Source organism: Lissotriton vulgaris, chromosome 4_1 (assembly GCF_964263255.1).
Source record: "Lissotriton vulgaris chromosome 4_1, aLisVul1.2, whole genome shotgun sequence".
Classification (NCBI taxonomy): domain Eukaryota; kingdom Metazoa; phylum Chordata; class Amphibia; order Caudata; family Salamandridae; genus Lissotriton; species Lissotriton vulgaris.
This window is the reverse complement of record NC_141691.1, coordinates 1700757106-1700776926: the sequence shown is the minus strand read 5'-3', so window position 1 is coordinate 1700776926 and position 19821 is coordinate 1700757106. Positions and strand designations below refer to the sequence as shown.

The following is a 19821-nucleotide window of genomic DNA, read 5'->3' as shown; positions in this document are numbered from 1 at the left end:
TGATTAAACAATGACCTGAAAGACCAGGCTTTGAGAAAGGTGATTAAACAATGACCTGAAAGACTGAGCCTTGATCAAGCCGAGTGAACAATGATTTGCGTACCAGGCCTTGACCAGGTCACCATCTACAAACTCGTCTGGATCTGGTTATCAAATGCAAATACTGCCCTGATTGATAATGAACTAACAGCCAAAAGACTGAGATGAAAAAGTATAAAAGGCTTGTAAGCTGCGGAGTAAAGCAGCAGCCTCCTCTGTCTTGTCTCCAACGAGCTTGGGACTCTGTTCCATAGCCCGGGCTATTTGAATAAATCTGGGTTCCTCCAGCAGACGAAGGCTCCTGTGTCTCCTTTTACTAAGAATGGAGGGTATGGAAGACTTGGGCGGTTCCCCCCGCCGCCGAGACCCAGTAAGTGGGTCTAACCGGTTCCTCGCTGCAGAGGGGCTCAGCTCATGCTAGGGCACCCTCTCACACAAAACCAAGCACTCTGCCTTCAGGATTCTCAAGTCCTGCCATAGGAGTGACTTATAGGTTAATGTGTGTCTGTTGTAAATGGTGGATATAGGTATACTATATCCCAGTAAGGGGTGCTTATACCACCTTACCCAGGCTGCAAGTGCAGACCTGTGGTGCCATTTTAGAAGGCTTCCCAGGGGTGGCATTATACATGCTTCAGTCCCTGGTAGGACTCTGGGGTACCTATGCCCTTGGTACCTAAGGGACCATAATCTAGGGACTCACAAGGGTAACCCAGTAACCAATCTGGAGTGTACCTAAGATACCTGCAATCAATTTAGAGAGAGAACAGCTAGTCTGGGGCCCTGATTAGCAGGGCCAGGGCCAGACTAAAGTTGTTAAACCAGTGAAACACAGCAAAAAGTGGGGGTAACCATAGGAAGCAGATCCTACTCTCCTACAATATACTTTTAGGTTTTACATGTTCTGGTAGTGAAAAACTCCTCCATTTATTTTTCGCCACTGCAAAGCTTACCACTTTCATAGAATGACATTGGGGTTATGTTAGTACATTTAATAAGCAGTAATTTCCAATTGGAAGCAGGTAGACAGGTCAAGTTTGATGTCCGAAAAATTACAATTAAAACCCCTCTTTAATGGTCAGCTTGAATCATTTTATCACAATTCTGAAATTGCCACTTTTAAAGAGTTTGCATTTTCACGCCCTAGCCATTTAGTGCCATCGGCCTGATCCTGGGTCACATGACTAGGTGTAGCTGGCAGTTGGGCTTTGTGTATTGCTCCTAGACAGTGAGGCAAAGGGAAGATAGGTGTTGGCAGGATGGGGCACTCTGAGTTAATGAGAAGGAGAAGTTTTCACCAACCATACTTGAACGTCACAAAGGCTCAGCCTAAGCATTCTTATAAAGGTTCTGTCACTAGTCTTTTTGTGACCCCAGACATGCTGGGTGGGACAGGAAGGAAGGAGATGCCTGTCACCTCAGGGGGGTGGACAACTCTAGAAGATTCCTCCACTTCAATGTGGGCACCAGGTATAAATGTTGGACCCTTAGACCGAACTCTTCAGTACACTTCTGGACCTGTGTACTCTGCCAGGAAGAAGGACTGCTGTGCTGCTGAAAGGACAGCCACTCTGATGGACTGCTTATCTGCTGTGCTGACCTGCCCGGTAACAAGGACTCGACCTGCATCTTTTGAATCCAGGACCCCAGAGTGACTCCAAGGCCTAGTTGGCTGGCCTTTTGACTACAGCGTCAGAGACAGAAGGCTCCAACAACCTTAAACACAGCACAAAGGGGTGCCAGCCCAGTCCTGAACCCTTAGAAGTGGGCCTGAAGGTGCTCTACCAGGCCATCTGTGGTGCCAGCAAATCTGACGCATCTCCTCTGCTGCGTGGTGCAACCCTAAGCAGAACCGTTGCATAGCCTTTGCTCCATGGATTTCCCAAATGGAAGGACTCTCTCTCACAAACCGGAGCCTTCCAGGAACTGCCGCTGCACCCTCGACACAGGCCTTGTCATCGCAAGCCCCTTGTCGACAGCATCCTTGACTATGACACAGGACTCCGCATCGCAAGCCCTGCAGCTTCCTCTTGTAATGTAGTTCCTATATTACCGATAGGCTCTGTGCATTGGAATAATATATCCTATAGATTTGACGTAGGACTTAGGCCAGTAGGTCTCGATCGAATATACTAAACTTAATTGTGAGTGCCAGCTAGCTCAGAGGTCACTAGAAACTTTCTCTAATTCACAAGAAGGGATTAGTTTCTGACAACCGCATTAACATGAGAACTTTGTTTCCCTGTGGAATATATCTTCAGAGAGTTGAAACAATAGATAAGTATTTCACTCAGTCAATCGTGCCTGCTTCATTTCTACAGAGTTTGCAGAGAAATAGTGAAACGGGCATTTTCAATAAAAGGTTTATTGAACAATCTTCTATCTCATGCAAGAGCGGTGAACTGCTACAATTGTTAGACAGAATGCAATGTATAATGCGTACAGCGAGAATAGTATTATAAAATAATACTGTAATAGCGTTTTATGGTTTCTAAGCCATATAAAAATGCATACATAAATAACACAGGCTAAAATACTCAACTGGTGCTTCTAAAATACGCCTACTCCAATGTACCTAACCTAGGTCTAGTACGAGGGAAGAAGTAAGTATGGTCTTTAGCATAGGTTTAGTTTTTGCCAAGAATCTACCAAAGGTTTCTCTAGGTTCTAATCAGCTCCATACCTTAGAATGAAGGAGGTCTGGTATCTCTGTCTCGGGACTCGATTTCCCAACACCCCGCAAGGGGAGTCAGAAACACTTGAGCTGGATTTCTCAGCAGAGGAGGGCAGCTTCCTGATCAGTGCGTCAGCTGGAGAGTCGGCTTCCTTCGGCTTTTGCTGTAACGAGCTGCGTCAGGCAAGTAGGTCGTTGAACTGCTCCGAACCACTGTGCTTTGCCATAGCAAGTGAAGGTACATTTATACCTTGAAGGTGTTTAGGAATGCCATGTTTGACATAAAGTCGGGCATATGAATGTCATGAATGAACCCCTAAGGAATTGATGTTCATTGTAAAAACTAACTGAGTTCTTGGAGAAATCAATATTCAAGCAAGGGGAAGTCCCTAACGGCTTAAGCTGGTTTTCCAAGAAATCGTTGTGACGTTTGGTGAACGGATGGAAGTAGCCATGCCTGTATTTGGGTTGCATGGGCTATGCCTAAATAAGGGATTGAATTCTATGCCTATATAAGGGCAACGTGAATTGTACTTATATAAGGGCATGAATCGGGAAAATCCATTCGGAATCTAAAACGCCATACAACACTCTGAACCAGCCAATGTGTGAAGTATCTTGACATAGGACTTCGCATTGCAAGCACTTTGTTGATAGCGTCCTTGATGACAATGCAGGACCTCGCATCGCAGTTCCTAGGAATCGCAGCTGTGTGAAACATCCTTCACATGGGACTCCACAACCAGGATTTAAGGTACTCTTGTTCAGCCGACCAGAGTGCCTGTAACTAGCCTGGGCTCTATTGCGGTCCACCTGAACTTGTGACTTTGTCCCGGTCTAGCGCAACCAGATACCCCAAGTTGGCACTTTGTGCTTAATTATGCTATTTTCCCTTAAATCTTTAAAACTACATATCTCAGGGTATACCGATTGGATTTTTATAATTTTGGTCTGGATGTATTTGTTAAAATGTACTCTATATTTTCGAAATAAATGTAGGAATTTTCTTGTGTTGTGTTTTTATTTGATAACTGTTTGAAGTGCTAGATAAATACTTTACACATTGCTTTCAAGTTAAGCTACTCGGTGCCAAGCTACCAGGGGGATGAGCACAGGCAAATTTGGGGTTCGCTTGTGCCTCACTCTGACAAGGATTGTGGTTCCGGCTTGAGTAGGGCTTCACCCCCTCCACCAGTAACCCAATTTCTTACATTTGGTATTAGAAAAAATGAAACTTGAGTGACACCGATAAGAAACGTAGGTGGTTGATGGGCTAGCATGTCTGTAACGAAGCCCTGGGGTTCACAGTTAGTCAATCTAATTTACTTAGTTTACAAACTAATATGAAATTCAAGTTTCACAAGGAAAGAACCCTGTTAAATAAAATACAGGGATTTTCCATAAATACAAAGTTAATTGCATGTGCCACTCGAATGCATCTTCGTACTGAGCTCCTAAATTCAAAGCTCTTGGGTCTGAACCCGTCTCACATTGTATAACAGAGCTTGTCAGCTGCCATTACTCACCACAAATAGATGCTGCGAGCTATCCTAAGCTCTGTCAGACTCCGCTCGTCACCATTTTGAAATCCGCTGACAATAAGCCCTCCATGAATCATCGCGTTTAATTAAGTGCCTGGAAACTTCAAGACTTTGCACATATATTCTCCGTGAATTCGAATACAAAAATCGGCTTGATACCTTTATTTAAAAACGCAGATATTTTTCAGGAGTTGGTGCAACTGTCTGCATGTCTCACAAAATATTATAGAAGTGGCAGTAATAATGTGTATAATTGCAAATACTATACTCTTCAGTTCAACAACAGCCTGATATAAAATGGCAGTTGTATAAGTAATTCACTTCAAGCAGGTGCATTCAAGCGCCATGAAATCCCACCGTGTTGGCATGACAATCACTGCTTTATTTTTCTGTTATGCATGAATACGAAATGTGTGTTCACAGCATTCTGCTGCCAATGTTTGCTTAAATTTCATATGCCAGAATTACTACACAAAAACAGATGGGCTATTGGAGCACATACAAACTCCTCACTCCGGGGACCGGACCAACATATCCTGCCTTGTTCCCGGAACATAATTTCAGCAAAAACAGATCCGATAGCATCGGTGGCTGAATAGGTAATTTGTGCACAGCTTTCACCTGGCGACATGATGTTCAGCATGAAGTGGCCCTCGAAAGAGACGTGATGTTTGAGGAGAATTTCTCATTTCCCGACTGATCAGCTTTTCCAATATCTGACGTATATTACAGCCTCAACTGCGCGGGCTGCGGCTTGACTGCCGGGGCTCCCGCGAGTTCTCTGAATTGTGGCTCGGCTCGGGGGCACGTCTGTGGCAGCTGCAAGCGCGAGCTCCGTTCTAGGAATTAACCTCTGTGGCTTCAAGGCGGCGCGAGGACAGTAACCCAGGCACCCCGTTCCCCACCAACAGCTTTCAAGAACGGGCTGGAAAAATACAACCAGTGATTGAGCCGTCGAAGCCATTTGAATCCAGTGTCGACTGGCGCGTCAGAAAATAGAGATTGATTAAAATTATGATTTTACAGACTGAAGATGAGAAACAGTGGAGCGCACATTGTCACCGCCAAAATCATTTTAGGCAGTTCACAGTTCATTCACCCATGATTAAGAGGAACAGTATATAAGGGCAAATTTACAAGCCCCTTGCGCCTCTTTTACGCCGTTGTTGCGTCACTTTTATGACGCAGCTGCGGCGCAAATCCAGTGCCATGGTGTGGGATACTTACAACGTGAAACATCTGGGAGATGGGTCACGTTGTAAAGCCCTGCGCCACATGTAGGCGTTCCTACGCAGTGGGGTCGTTCCGGCGCAGGAACGCCTCCTAAAAGTGGCTGAGTGAAATCTACAAGATTTCACTCAGCCACTTTTAGGGCCATGCTTGAAGCAGGCGAAGGATTGACGCAGCATTTTGAGGAAAGGGCACCCCCGAGCCTTGCTGGAACTGCGTCACGCTTGCAACGCAACTCCAGCAATGCGCAGCCTTATGGCAGCAGATGCGTCACGCATCTGTCCATTTTTGCTCCATGGTGCGCCGCATTGTAAATTCGGCGCATCCATGGTAGCAGAGCCGTGATGCACAATAACTGGTGCATTCCTGCTGATATGCAGTGATGCGCCAGTTATTGTAAATCTGCCCCATAGTACTTTAAGTGTTCCTCCTATAGTTTGTATTTATACAAATTTGCTTTGTATTCTTATTCTCTTTGTGAGGGGGTACTGCTGCCAATCAACAACCACGAGTTTAGTCATTTGAATTTCTTCATCCCGGATTTTTTTTAACTCTTTGCTCCTCTTCATTTCTGATTCTTTCTTCCCTCTTTTTTCTTCTACCCACTCTTTTTATTTCTTACTTTCTTCTATGTTTTACCCCTTCTTTGTTTGCCCCTCCCCATGTATTCTCCACCTCGTCACTATTTTTTTCTTTCCTTCTATGTTCTCTCTTCAGTTGATTCTGGCTTATTTGTTTCTCACATTTATCAGTTCCCTCTTTCTACCACTTTGTTTGGCACCTTTGTTTATAGCTTCTAATTTCTGTCACACTGTTCCCTTAAAGTACTATTCATGAGCTTGTGTCATGAGGTCTGAATGTCCCCAATCAATGTTCATGGGGCTCCTTAAGAATATTTAGTTAGTTTAAGTGGGATACATTACTGCTAAATTGCTCTGATCCAGTGCTTAACTTGAGCTGGTGATTTCTGGTGTTTGGCACTGGCACTTAATTATCAACACCAGCAGGAATGACAGTCTGCCACATGATGGCGTTGTTTGTCTAATTTAGAGAAGAGCACAGCAACATGTTTCTTTAATAAATATATATTAAAAATGACTAATACATGCTGCCCAAGCCAATTTTTTTATTGCTTGGGGGCAAGGAATCATGTGAATTATCATGCTTGTAGGAGTGTGGTGGACAGTAGTTGTGTTGCTATTGCATTGGGAGTGAAGGCAGGGGCAATGGGTGGTGCATGCTGCAGTGAACTCCTCACGAGGACCCTAGCACTTTTTTTCTACCTACAAATTAAGCATTGCTCTGATCGTTAAACAGGATTAAGGGTAATCTTTGATGCAGTTAATGGTGCGGGGTTTAGCTATAGGACTGCCTTATGTGGCAAGTGTTTGCTCCCTTAAACTCATGTAATTGTATTCTCCCTCCTTTGTTACCAAAATTATAATACACTATATATATCTATGGGCTTCCTCTTGCACGCTCATATGTAAAGAGAAAGCGGCATTCAGGTCAGGAATGGGAGAAGGGAGACGCAGGCCTCTCACTGGTGGCATTAGAGAATGCGATTGAAAGAAGGCCTGCCAGCTAATAGCAAGAGCAATGTAATTTTATTGACAGAACATTGTTATTTGGCGCTCACTTGCACCTGCAGTCCCTTGGTGCTGGCCTAAAAGCATTCTCTGGCCACACATGACTGATTTGAGCTTCTTTCTTAGAACTGCCGAAGAGTAAGCTACCAAGCTTCCAACTGAAAGGGAACTACAGTGGGCTGGTTGTCTTGACAGAAAAGGAGTGGCCACCTGTGGCAATAAGGCTGTTAAAAGAAATATTGAGATGGCCATGGTTCATGTTATCAAGGCGGGCAATTGTCTATTCCACCCTGGATGTCGCAGTCCCAGACAAAACACAGGGAGATGCAGTGGATCAGAACAGACTGCAGTACATAGGGCCCGATTCACAGAACTAACTGAAGACAAAATCCTAAACTTACTACCATTTTGGTATTCACAGAAGGCACTTACTCATTTTGGTATTCACAGAAAGCACTTACTCATTGATGAGTAAGTGCATATGTGAAAACCAAAATGAGTAAGTGCCTTCTGTGAATACCAAAATGGTAGTAAGTTTAGGATTTTGTCTTAAGTTAGTTCTGTGAATCGGGCCCATTGTGTGCTGCACCCTATGAGAACTCACCTGGTGAATTGTAAGTGTTCCGTCAGAGTGCTACATGGAGCTCACTAAACAGTACAGAAGACGAAATGTACTTCCTGAATGTTGAACAGGTTTAGAGCCTGGAGATACCCTGACAGTATTACAGAAGCTAGGAAAGAAGGCTGATCATAATCCAAGTATCTTTATTATTGAAGGAGGTTAAACCAACATTACAAGGAATAAGGAGATTAATAACACATTCCTGCTCACGCAGAGGAAATTCTTGAAAAAGGGAGCAGGAGCCTGGGTTACCGCTCAGTCTAAGTGCATTTGAGCATTACGTTGTGATATAGCGCCTACATTTAAAGGTTATGAGATTCAATGGCACTCATACAAAATAATCTAATTAAATTAGTAAAAAATGTCTTACTGGAGATGACATTGCAGGCTTTTAATTAATAAGCATATAGTATCATAGCACAGTAGTAGCATACAAAAGCATTATACTAAAGTATAAACTGCTGATATATTTTTTTTACTTGGCTGCACAGAAATATTTTGTTCCTGGAGACTGTAGCTACAGAAAATATCACCAGGACACAAAGGAATAAAGAGTTTTGTTGTAGTGCTGGTGTCAAAGTAATGAAGGAGCTGGGAGACAGCATGACAAATGCTCAGAAAATAATCTAATACTGTAGTTCGAGGAATGTGGCCTCTTTTCAAAATAGGTTAGCCCTCTGTAGGAAGCTGTCTCTCTATATAGTGTACTAAAATGGAGTACACTGTGCAGAGAGTCCAATGAATCCCCAAAAGGTATACAGAGGTAAAAAGAGATAATTCAAATGCTCTTTATGTGGTAGTGTGGGCGAGCAAATAGTCTTATCAGAGGGTAGTGCTAAGCATGTGTTGTACTCACAGAAGCAATAAATGAGACGCACACTCAAGAATAAATCTGAGACGCATTTATAAAAATAATATTGATTTTGGTGTCATTTTTTAGACCAATAACACAGTTCTAAGGAAAGTACTTTCAGAGTTACAATATTTCAACATTTGTTGACTATATCACTTTTGAGTGCAATTACACACCATTTACAAAAATTTGGAAAAAGCAGAAAAATGCATATAAAATCAGGCAATACTTTAAACTAAGTTCACCTCCTCATTTTAGGTCGATGAGAAGACCAGGTCTAAAGATCCGGGAATGTTCCCAATCGGTAGGGAGCAGAATGCTGAGGTTCTTGAAAGCTGGTTGTGCAAAGAAGATAGGGGCCACTTGAAAGTACACTGCACAGGAGGAATTACAGAAAAGTCTGGGGGGTCTCCTTGGAAGGAGGAGGTCAAAGGGGCTTGGGTACCACAAGAGTACAGCTGGTTAGTCACTGCTGGGTCCGTTGGGGCCACGTGCAGAGTGAACAGGTCAGTTAGCAGTCATGCATCTTAAGGTCCTCGGGGTCGGGAGCAGGTAACTTGGAGAGGCAATCTCTCAACAGCTGGGCCACTCAGGAAGTGGTGCTTTTGGAGTCCTGCGTTTATTCTTTTTCTTGGTGTTTGCCATTTTGGGTCCAGGAACCCAGGTACTAGTAAACCGTGGCTCAGGTAGGTCTGGGTGTCTCCAAATTTGGAATTGAGACAGATCTGACCCCTGAAGCTGTTTTATCTTTGCTTGCTTCAGTGCAGCGACTAGGTCACCTGGGAGCAGCAAGTTGACAAACCGGACTGTACAGGATCGTGCCTGCGGTGTGCAGGGGAGTTGTACCTTCACCTCAAGGGAGCTTCTCTTTGATTTCTTGAAGGCTGGAAGTGCTCCGGGATTCTTGGAGTCCTCTTAGGTTCAGGCTGACACAGCAGGCAGCGAATGTCAAGTCCTTGAGGCAGCATGCAGGGTTTTGCACCTTTTTCTTCTGCAGCAGGGATTCAGCTTTAACATTTTTAATTTTAAAAGCAAAGTATTTAATTTCAAACATGTTCTATTCATTTGTATTAATTACAAAATAACGTGTAGCGATCAATTAGAAAGGCAATGTATCTTATTGCAAACACATTTTATCTTGTATTAATTGTAAAATATTGTGACAGTTTTTATTAACTTATAACAATAAACAATCATTCATTCATAGTCTAGTGCAGCGGATCTTCTTTGTCCTGGTCTTCTCATCTCTATCGACTCTGATTTTCAGGTCTCGGGGTGCCACCTAAATACTGAGTTAAGGGGCGTTACAATGAGAGACCGGTAGCAGCCAATGGGCTACTTACTTTTAGGGTGTCTAAACCCTATAGTGACCACTTCCTGTGGGAATAGGCACTACCCTAGTACTGATAGGTTGTTTCTCCACCATTCCAGGATGGTGGAATTTCAAAAGAGGGGTTCACATCGCCTGCCATGCCCTAGGGGCATCCGTCAGACCAGTACAAGTCGGTGTAGCGAGGCGTTGCACGTCGCGGTGTCCACAGGTTATGGTGCAGGCAACGGCTCGGTGTCGACATCAAGACTGAGTCGGTGAGCTCAGAGCTTACATTGAAAGATGCGGACGTTGTTCGATGCAGTGCCTACAGGACACGGGTCGTTGTGAGAGTCAGTCACAGCTCCCTGCCTCTGTGGCCACTGAAACAGCGTTTCCAGCAGCAATCCACAAAGGCTGGTGAAGTCTACTGGTCCTGAGACTTTGGTCAGAGGGCAAGCTCTTTTCCAAGCCCTTGGAGATCCTTCACAAGTTGAAAAATAAAGCACACAAAGTTCTTTTCTCCTTCCTTTGGCAGTAAGGCAACCACTGTAGGCCAATCCCCCAAGCAGCACTTCAGCTTATGGATAGTCTCTCCTCAGTTTCTTCAGGTTCCTCTCCTCCGCAAAGGTTTCTTCTGATACTCCAAAAGTGATCTCATTTCTTGTGATCAGGGTCCCAATATGCATACCACAAAATCCTTTGTCCTCTGAGGGCAGAGGGGCCTTTGCCCAGTCCAAATCAGTTCTGGATCACTTTGTTGACATGACTCCTTCTTTCCTTTAACAGTGCAGGGAAGAGACATCAGACGCACCACAGGAGGTGGAGCCAGCAATGTGGAGGGAAGGCATAGCCCTATTCAGGTCCTAGGTGCAACTCCTCCCTCCCATCTAGATTCAGATCTCTCTATTCACCACTGGGCAGACTCACCCTGTCTCCTGGAATCCCACAGCCCTGTCCCTCAAACTTCAGACAAGGAATACACAACCTAGCAGAGGCAGGCCTGGATGGTTAGACAAGAAAATACCTACTTTCTGAAAGTGGTATTTTCAAACAAAGAATGTTGAAACCAACTTCACTAAAATATGTATTTTATCATTCTGAGTTCAGGCATACTAAACTCGAATTTCACCATGTTCCCTGAGTCAGTTAGGATTATAAAATGTAATAATAAGTGGAGTGGTGTGGCTCACTGGTTAGAGGCGGCAGACCCGGAAGCAGAGAACGGCCCGGGACCAGGGTTCAATTCCCGACGCGGCAGGGTCGTGGACCAGGGTCAGCGGACTCGATAATTCTCGCCTCGGTGCCTACTCTAACCAGGGATCAAACTCGGCAACTCTGGGCATTAGCTTGCCTCATCTCTACAACGGCCCCGCACATTCGTCGGGGATGCCTGGTTTCACCTTGGAGATACCCAGTAGGGACCATCTCACAGGGATAGCCAGGACGGGTTCCCCAGCGGTCTACAGCGCCACGACGCCTCAGGGCAGCAGTGCGCTTTACAAGACACATACATACATACATACATAATCTAACTGCCCATTCGGGCCTATGGAGAACAGGTAGCCTTGCAATAGTGAAAAATGAAAATGGCTGTAATTCACTATTAGGACATGCCACACACATCAGGGATGCCCCAATGCCTCCACAGCTCCACTGGCTCCCTATGCGGAAACCGACCTCCTTTATGTTACTACCCGTGCTGCCACTAGCAGGCAGGAGCAGAACATCAGGTGCCTCCAACATGTGAGGCTCCAAAGGGGGTGCTCCGGCTCCCACCAGACTCTAACACAGCAGTGGGGAGCACTACATAGGCTATCCTTTTGCTGCCGGGATACAGGAAAGGGGTACTGGGACACTGTTATTGTTTTGGGGCCCAGGAATGGGGTTTGGCCCCATTCATGAATGCATTGGCCGTATCAAGAGGGTCCTCGTAGGAGTCTGAGGAGGAGGCCCCTTGCACACACCTCCCTGTGCAACTTAATAAAAAGTATTTCTTCATCCCCTGTGGGCTTTTGTTTAGGTAGGCAGGTTGTCATTGAGGACAGAGAGGCAAAAACAGTTGCCCAAACAGTTTCCTGTGAGCATGTAGCCATCAGCTAGCCACACCTCTAGTGTGGGCTACCAAGCTCCCCACAGGGGAGAGGGGATCTACCATCTTTATAGTGGGCAGAATGTTGAACTCTTGGATAGCTAGATGCCACACAATGCAGTAAGTTGTCATCAGGCGGGAGGAGCTTGGTAAATCATTTGCTCGTAGTAACCGTCCATCCCCAAGAGCAAGTTGTGGGCACAAAAGTGGCGCTCCTGGCACCCTGATCTCATATCATGTCTGTACTGGAGTGAGGGCCGAAGAAGTACTGCCCTGTTGTTCCATGGCCTTGCACAGAGAGACTGCACCAAAGACTAAACTGCACCTGCTGCTCCTGGGCTAGCATAGAGAGGACTATGTCTATGGCGCCTTGCATGAGGAAAAGTCATCCACGAGCCTCAGACAAAAGAAATGGGCACCAGGAGTCAGTTGGCTCACTTCCTGTTTGACCACCAAGGCCACCGACTTGGAAGGATCCACCTGGACAGAGTTGGAAGGCACAACTTCTTGTTTGCCACTAACCACCAAAATACAGCAATTAAAAGATGTGCCTGAGACTGTTGGACCTGAGAGAGTTGTCAAAGTGCTGTTTGGTGACCCTGGTGCTGGAACTGGAAGTGAACCAACTTACTCTTGGAGCCCATCTCTTCAGCGTGAGGCTCTCAGATGACTTTTCCTCATGGAGAGACACACTAACTGCATTTAAAGGGAACAGCTGGTTTTGCTGTCGTTGGAGACCAGTAGCAATAAGTATTTGACTGGATTTCGAAGGACATCGACCTCAATGGCCATAGTCACCCCACTGTGATTGAGGACTGAGTGATTGCCCCAGGAAGACTGCCGTCGACCGTATTAGCATCTTTAGCATCATGTATCCCTTACATCAGGAACCCTCCATTGAAGTCAACGGGCGTTTGCCCATACACCCTGGAACTGGACTGGTGACTGCTTTGATTGCCAGGGAGCTGTCATGCTAAGCCTTACAGGCCACTCTGGCTTGCTCCCCTCTGGAGTTGGTAGCCCAAAGTGGACCGGAGTACTGATGTAAATAATTAATTTACTCTCTTAATTTCTATGCAGGTAAGTACTTAATCAATAATAACTCAGATCGGAAGAAAAAAGACAGAGTCCGTGGTGTTAGAGTTTCTTAGGGGTTTTATTCCTTAAAAAGGAATGGTCGTGACCAGGATATCATGTTCTGACCACCACAGGGGTGTCAGAAGGAATAGAGCGCTACATTTTATTAACAGTACATAGCTTATATACTTAATTCATGCCATAAGCAACAGTGCAGGAGGCGTAACAGCTGAGAGAAGACAAGATAACAGTATACACGTGTTACAAGTGCGTAATCAAGAGGCGTGAACTAGAGGTGTAACTGGAGGTGTGTTCAAGAAACGTCACAGGTAGGTGTCGCAAAAGGGGTGGCACTAACAGAAAGGTTGCAATGTCAGCAGAAATCGGAAGCTTAGATGCGCGCGCAGCTGCATGACGTGTGATTGACGTGAAGCTGGAGGGTGCAGGGGACTTGACATTTACACTGACGGAAAGAGACAGAAGTCTGGCATGTCAGATCAACTTGTGCTTCTATCATATCTGATATCTGATGTTTAGGAACCATATTATCTGAGCGGAAAGGTCTCTAGGGCAGAAGCTATTCTATACTTGCTGAGGAGTGCGTGTATAAGCGCCTGAGTGTCTGTATGAGAAGCGTGGGGGCATGGGCCTTCAATGGGAGCATGGTAACAGAGGCTATGAATTACTTGCACGGAGACAGGCCGGCCCTTTGGCTCTGCAGCTGAGGGGAATGTTTACTGAAACTGGCAGGCAGGAATGTATTTTCGGGGAGCGGAACAGATAACTCGAAGGTTATAGTCAATCTTGGCAGGCAGCAGGCTGAGCTGAGCGCGAGGGGCCGCGCTGAAAGTAAGTCAGAGTTCACGGGTACAGAGGCAGCCTGGGCAGAGGCCCTTTGAGTCAGAAGCCAGAAAAGAGGCTCGGTGGCAGAAATTCAGGGGCCTACTCAGCCAGAGCTGAAAAACGTAGGAGTACACAACAAAAAGACGTTGGCATAGCGCACTTAGGAACGGACCATTCAACCCATTCAGGGTGGATCTGAAAGAGGACATGTTAACGTTGGACGCAAATGTATTTGCGTCTTCATAGCTGGTACAGGAGGGAAGTTACATGCACTTTAACTCGTACATGGAGACGGTGGGGTACGCGCTAGGGAACACATCTTGACCATAAAATTTATATTTCCTCATTCCCTCCTTGTTCCCTACGGACCCTTCATGATATATTAATCATCATAAATTGATCAGTTTGTTCTTGCAACATCATTTGCTCATCTTTCTTTCTTTGACGATTTGAGAGGAAACTGGAATGTTCAATGCACGATGTGGCACACAGTCCACATATCGCCGGCCCACACTGTAGGCACAGGCAGCAGCTGAATACTATGACAAGGCCGAAACCTAGGAAGGATAGGATCTTCCATCCCCAGGCAGTTAACGTTGTCCAGAACCAACCGGACCAAGTCCAGGTGCCTGGATTCTGATGTATCTGATTTGCAATTTTATGCAGACGGGTAATAGCTTGATAGACAGATGGCGCATTTTGTGGGATGAAAACGCAGCAACTTGACCCGATGACCTTACAGGCTCCACATCTATCTGCCAAGATGACGTCAATAACAAGACGATTTTGAAGAACAACAACCCGCATAGCAGATTGCTCCTCTGTTAAGTTACCTAAAGCGGAGGCAGTCTCATGTACTACAACTTCAAGTGTTCTAGTTAATCTACGTATTAATTTACTGTTTTGGACAGGTCCTAGAAAGAAAAAGAATCCCTTATTAAAATCAGTGTACTGTTCCCATGCCGTTTCTGTGTAGTCGACAAGGGGAATATCTCTTCTGGGTCTATTCTTTACTAGATTTGAATTTCTATGGTAATCAGGGGGAGCTAGAAAAACAGGTGGTAGAAGGAATGCAATATAACAGGTACCATCCCAATCTGGAGGCAAACGTATGTATGCGGTATGACCACAAACAAAATAGGAATGATTGATAGCTTTAAAGGATGATTTACCATGGTCACTGAATTCGACCACAGTAGTGCATTTACTATGACCTAAGTGTACTGAACCTTTCTTTCGGACACATAATTCACCAGTGACTGGTAATACTAGCATATGGGGCAGAACTGGTGCAGCTTCGGATTCAACAGTAAGGATCATGAGGCTAATTGTGTAGTTACCTAATCCATATACTTCATTTTCTAGATCAGTTCCTATTCGAGTAGGGAGTCCCTCCTTATCAGGGTAACAGACGTCGAGCAGGACTAAGTTCAAGTTTCCCCAAACCCAGCCCCCATCGAAAACAGCAATATCAGGATCTAAGGAATTAATTATTTTAAACCATGCCCCACAGGAGCCATTGTGAGTGAACGGGTACGGAAAGAGGGGCAGAGCTCCCTTGTAGTTCTGGTAGGGAGGGAGTCGGCCACATATCCAGCAGTCTGTAGCATTGTTCGTCTGATGGGAGTGATGTAACATACTAATGAATGTATTGTTGCGCAGCGCAAGTCTGTAAGAGAGTTCGTGTGCAGGTAATTCACTAAAAGTGTGTTCAGCAGAGACATTGTAAACAGATTGTTCACGCTTGAAAATAGGCCAGTAGATAGGTAGCAGAAGGCTAGCAACAATAACTAAAATACTTAGAATAAACATGATTAATAGTGTCACTATACAGTGACTACGGAGTGATTTACAATATGCACCTTTTTTAACTTGTCTCTCTCTCTCTCTATCTCGATCTAGGGGATGCATGTCAGAAACTATTTAACCGATTCACCTAGGGGAGGACTTAAACAATTAAACTGTCTGACTTGCTAGATCGGAGTTTCATACGGTACTCTTCTTGGGGAGTTTTTTCTCGTTCGGATACTGTAAAGTCTTTTTGCTCAACACAGTCTTTGGTGGGGGTGGACGAGTCTCGATCAGGTTTCAGTCCACAAAATTTTTTCACATGACTCGTGTGGACCCACCCCTTTCTCCCCTCAATCTTCACGGCGGTCCTTGTGGTGAGAAGGACGGTCTTCGGACATTTCCAGCGGGGCTCCAGCGGACTCTTCCTATCGAAATTTCGGACCAATACCAGGTCCCCCGGACGGACCTCGTGTGGCTTTACATCAGTGTTGTCAGGGAAGGCTGCGGCAACCTGTGAACGACATGATTGGAGTGCAGACATCAAGGAGGCAAGGTAATCTGTCAACATATTACAATCAACATCAGTGATTTTTTTCGGAATGGGCGTCCCCCACATATTCGGTGGTCTGCCAAAAACCACTTCGTACGGGGATAGCCCTGATCTCGGGTGGGCGACCATCCTCATGTAGAATAGTGCCACGGGCAGGGCGACTATCCAGTCGACCCCTTTCTCCTGACATATCTTTGCAAGGCGGATTTTTAGTGTCTGGTTATGCCTTTCTACAAGGCCTGCGGCTTCAGGATGTCGGACACAATGGAATTTCCACTGGTAACCTAACAGTAAAGAAACCTGCTTCATTAACTCGGACGAGAAGGGTTGTCCATTATCTGAGTATACGACACGAGGCAAGCCGTATCGTGGGAAGAATTCACGAACCAACTGTCGGGCAGTGGTCGGAGCAGTATAGTCTGGAACTGGGTATGCTTCGGTCCAACGGGACAAAGCACAAACAACTACAAGGACATACTTGAATCCTCGACATCGGTCCATCTGGATATAATCCATCTGGAGGACTTCAAAAGGGTGATCGGGAGGATGAAATCCACCTTGCTCTACAGGGACGCTTTTTCCTGGATTGAACTGACAACAGATCATGCAAGTACGCACTTTCTGTTTTGCGGCTGCTCGTAAGTGTTTATTGCTCCAGAGATTTTGTAAACTGTCTAACATCGCTTTCTCTCCTAGATGTGCTGGACTATGTGCTGTATTTATCATGACTTGAACCATAGAGTCAGGGAGAAACCATGTAGATTTTCCCTTCGTCATCCAACCTTGATCTGTCTGGATCCCTCCTAGTTCAATCCATTTCTTTATTTCATCTGGGGTAGCATGTGCCTGAATGTCAATTACATCTAGAGCGGGATCCTTGACTGCCATACATTTTGTCGGTACTATTGTCTTTGTCATATCCGTTGTCTGAGTGTGAGTCAGTGCTGTATGTTTTGCTGTCTGGTCTGCCAGGTCGTTACCCTGGGAAACAGAATCTGTAGCTTTAGTATGTGCTTTACACTTCATGACTGATATGCCCGAGGGCAAATGTATTGCTTCTAGCAGGGCTTGAATGAGGGGACCGTGTTGTATCTTGGCACCATGAGAGGTCAGGAAACCTCGTTCTTGCCATAGCATGCCGAAGTCGTGTACGACTCCGAAAGCATAGCGGGAATCAGTGTATATGTTGACATTTCTGTTCTTGGCTAGAATACAAGCTCGGGTCAGAGCAATAAGCTCTGCTGCTTGAGCAGACAGTGTGTCAATACGATGTGTTTCTTTAACTTCGGTTTCAGTGGTCACTGCATATGCGGCCACTAATTCTCCTGTATTTGTTCTCATGCATGAACCGTCCACATAAAGTGTCAGGTCTGGATTTGTCAGTGGTACATCTGTTAAGTCTCGTCGGGGCTTTGTTACTGCATTAATGATCTCTATGCAATCATGCGGGGCTGGATCTGTCATAACTGTAGGTAACAGTGTTGCGGGGTTCAGTATACTGCAGCGTCTGATTTCTATGTGTGGCTGGAATAGCGTTAATTCATAACCTGTCAGTCGTGCTATAGTCAGGTGCTGAGTCTGGGTTCTGTTTAACAAAACCTCTACAGAGTGTGGTACTTGAACTGTTAACTGATGACCTAAAACAATTGAATCACTTTGTCTTATTGCTAACGCTGTTGCTGCTACTGACTTTAAGCATGCAGGGAGTGCCTGAGCTACTGAATCCAATGTACTTGAAAAATAAGCGCAAGGCTTATGTGAACCTGCTTGATCTTGGGTGAGGACAGACAACGCTGTACCATCACGTTCTGTAACAAAAAGTGTAAACGGTTTGCTGTAACATGGAGTCGCTAAAACTGGTGCTTGGCATAAGGCTTTCTTTAATTCTTCAAAAGCTTGTGTGTGTTCCTGAGTCCAAGGGAGGGCAGTCGAAGTCGCTGCCTCCTGTGTCGTTAACTGGATGAGTGGTTTAGCTAGAAATGCATATTGAGGAATCCATTGTCTGCAGTATGAGGTGAGGCCTATGAAGGCCCGCACTTCCTTTTGTGTCTGGGGTTGTGGCATATTTACAATTAACTGAATGCGATCGGGAGTGAGCTGTCTCCCCACTTTGGACAGCAAGTGACCCAAGTACACAACTTGCTGAACACAGAATTGTAGCTTCGAAGGAGACACCTTGTGTCCCTTGTCGGCCAGGAAATGTAAAACTGTCAGTGATGCTTGTTCACATTCGGGCTCACTTCGTGCGGTGATCAGTAGATCATCGACGTATTGCAGTAAAGCGGTGTTAACTGGCATTTGAATACAATCTAGTTGTCTTTTCAGTGCTTGACTGTAGATGCTGGGGCTTTCTGTGAATCCTTGAGGTGCGCGTGAAAATTTGAAGCTTCGTCCATTTAAACTGAATCCGAATAGATATTGGCTGTCGGGGTCAATAGGTACACTAAAGAAGGCGTTCTTGAGGTCTATTACAGTAAAGAACGTTGCTTCTGAATCAATGGCAGTCAATAAGGAAGAGATGTCGGGGACCACAGGGTATTGTGGTACAATGCATTTATTTAATTCTCGAAGATCAATCACCAGCCGATATACTGGCGGTGCATTGGGATCAGTACGTTTAAGAATCGGAATGACGGGTGAATTACAGATATTGGAGTCGGTCTCTACGACCACTCCTTGGGCAATGAGCTCTTCAATGATTTTCAGTAAAGCCACTACAGCATCGGGTGGTAACTTGTATTGTCTGATTCGTGGTAGAACCACACCTGCCTTGAGTGTAACGCGGTATGGTGTAATGTGCATACAACCTACATCAGTTGGGCCTTTTGCCCACAAGTAATCTGGTACATTTTTCAATCTGACATCGAATTCTCGCAAAACATAATGACCCTTGAAATCCCGTAGAAAGAGTCTAACTCCCTCCGGGGAACAGCATATTATAGCTCCTAGAGCCTTTAATGTTTTAATTCCTAACAGATTTTCTGGACATGATTTTGTAAGTAACAAGTCTGTAACACGTGATAATGGACCCACAGCCAGGGGGACTGGTTCTGATACCTCATTTACAATGGGCTGTCCTGAAAAACCAAGGGAAACATTCTGTGAGCCTGAGAGGGGTGCCCCTGGGACTTCATCATGGCTGATCGTAGTGCGACTTGCCCCTGTGTCAATTAAAAACTTTCTGTCTTTTCCCAATACTTGACTGTGTACATAAGGACCTTCTTGATCTACAGGAATCTCAATAAGAGGCAAGCCACCTTCCCTCTCTAGGCTGTTTCATGTATATCGGGGATAATCTGGATATGCGGACTGGGCATACTGGTACATCTGTTGCGAAACCTGCTGAGTCGCAGCAATGGGCTGTGGCTGTGGTACCGCTACTGTCTGTGCTGGAACTGAAGAAGCATGCATAGGCTGTGTATTCTGTGTATTCTGTGAAGACTGATGCTGGTTATGGTCTTGTCTAGGCGGATGCGGTCTTTCTTTAGTTTTACCTGTCGCTATGTTATGTTTCAGAACTGGGCATTCATGTACGTAGTGACCTGGCTGCTTGCAGTAATTACATGTCCCTTTAACGGGAGCTGTAGGGTGACTTGTCTGGGTCCCACCTT

The 19821-nt window shown here is 45.3% G+C and overlaps 1 protein-coding gene across 1 annotated transcript in view; it reads right to left on the bottom strand.

The window, feature by feature from the left end:
* The window catches only part of NECAB1 (N-terminal EF-hand calcium binding protein 1), a 1444409-nt gene that overhangs the window by 508794 nt on the left and 915794 nt on the right, over positions 1 to 19821 (bottom strand). The window lies entirely within an intron of this gene.